Here is a 2,145-nt window from a genome sequence, read left to right on the forward strand (position 1 = left end):
CTGTTGCTAATTGGTTTGGATTTATCAGTGTGCATATTAATTAATGGTTGAAATTGAGAAGCAAGTGAATACCTCGTTTGACTTCAACAGAGGCTGCATAAAGCTATGGTTTGGGTTGCTTCTTTTGCCAGCATCTCAAATACTTGGTTACTGAGTTTCCAAGAGAGGTAAAAACCAAATGAGAGGTGCAGTGGGCCCTGGGGGTGAGATCCACAGTGTTTGTTTCAGTTTTGAAGGCTCTGTCTCCTTTCCTACCTTTCCTTCCTCTATCACACTTTGCCTCACTTTCATTTCTCATTTTCAGGAAAAAAGAAATCCAAATTTAAAGCCTTCAGGAGCTTTTTTGGCAAGAAAAAGAAAAAAGACCCTGATGACCTACAGGGAGGGAGACTCTTAAAGCCATGTTTGTCCAACAGCAATATTAACACCTCTTTTCTGAAGCAAGTTGACAATGACCAACCTGGTGAACCTAGGTAAGCTCAGGTAGGGGTGGGCAAAGGGACTGGGTTGGGATAAGGGCAAACAGCTATGTCTAGACCCTCCTTTGGCAAATTACCAATGGATAGTTGGTCTCAGGGACTCTTGGCCTCCATGGTGCTAGGGGTTGGGCTTGCAGCCATTGCCAAGGCAGCTGTGTCCAGCTCCTCTTTTTTGTGCACATATGTATGTTTGTTGTCTGGGTTAAGCATCCCAGTGGGTTAGAACATGGTCAACACACACTCCATTCCTCAAGAGCACTGGGTTAGAGGGTATAGACAGATCCAGAAACCCTTCCTGTACTAGCTAGAGTAACTCGAGATGTGGGGCCTACAGCTAATGAGGAATTAGGGGCCTATTTTTTACCATAAGTATGGCCTATGTCATTCAGAAGGTTTGGTCTGGTTTGCGTGCCTGGACTGTAAGCTGAAAATCTAGTCAAGGGGAGCCAGATCTCAAAATGAATGATTAAAATCCCAGATATTAAAACCATGGAGTTGGAGGGGGTGGGACTTGAGCATAAAAATCCTTGCATTGCCATAAAAGTATATAAGCAAGCAAGCAAGCCCAATCCCTTGCTCCCTCCACCCCAGTAGACTAACTTGTCACAAAGGGTATATGTGGAAGACTTTAAGCTACCACTGCCATTCCTATTTAGTTTTTTTTTTTAATCTGCAGTGCCCTAATTTTAACATCTTATTGTGCTTTTTTATCTGGGCATCTAGTGCCCCCAGCTGTCCCTGGATCCATTGAATCTTTTTCTATGAAGCTCTCTTGGGACTGTTCTCCTGGCCTTAAACTGCAGAATTCCTGGACTCCAAACAGAACTTACCAGTGCTGCCATTCATTTTCTCAAGGCTTGCTTGATGGCAGTGGGACAGCTAGCTACCATGTTATGCTGCTCTTAATCCCTCCTTCCAACACTTTTGTGACATAATGGTCTGATAACATATATGGCTCCATAAGAAAGACTTTAAAGAGTGCATTCAGAGTAAGGACTTTGTGGTAGCCTTGCCATGCAAGAGATGGTTTTGGATACAGAGGCTTCTTCCATATCTCATAAGTAATGACATTATAGACCATTGCTTTATAGACCATAACTATAAGTAAGACTAACACTGGCCTTGCTAAATACCAGTGAGGAGGAAGGGGTGTCCAGGTTTACTTTCATTGTCTCTGAAAATTTATTGGACTGTCTCTACCAAAGTTCTACAATCTCCCCTTCTTAACTTGCAATTTCTGCTCCAAATGATCCATTTACTCTGATGTATTCTCCATATTAAGAAGTGTGTGTGGGCTGGGGTTGTGGCTCAGTTGTAGAGCACTTGCGTAGCACATGTGAGGCATGAAACTATTGTGAAAAAAGATTCTTTAAGAACAAGAAGTGCAGGGATACTGCTACATCGATGTTCATAGCAGCACAATTCACAATTGCTAGACTGTGGAACCAACCCAGATGCCCTTCAATAGATGAATGGATAAAAAAAATGTGGCATTTATACACCATGGAGTATTACGCAGCACTAAAAAATGACAAAATCATAGAATTTGCAGGGAAATGGATGGCACTAGAGCAGATTATGCTTAGTGAAGCTAGCCAATCCCTAAAAAACAAATACCAAATGTCTTCTTTGATATAATGAGAGCAACTAAGAACAGAGCAGGGAG

At 42.3% G+C, this 2,145-nt stretch overlaps 1 protein-coding gene across 1 annotated transcript in view; it reads left to right on the top strand.

The window, feature by feature from the left end:
• The first annotated feature begins 310 nt into the window (after positions 1 to 310).
• Kiaa1210 (KIAA1210 ortholog) overlaps positions 311 to 2,145 on the top strand; it is a 33,112-nt gene continuing 31,277 nt past the window's right edge. The window contains exon 1 of the mRNA XM_048797108.1: positions 311 to 473. The gene's annotated coding sequence lies outside the window, so the exon portion shown is untranslated. The remainder of the gene's footprint in view (positions 474 to 2,145) is intronic.

The sequence above is a fragment of the Marmota marmota genome, unplaced genomic scaffold, assembly GCF_001458135.2.
Source record: "Marmota marmota marmota unplaced genomic scaffold, marMar, whole genome shotgun sequence".
NCBI lineage: Eukaryota > Metazoa > Chordata > Mammalia > Rodentia > Sciuridae > Marmota > Marmota marmota.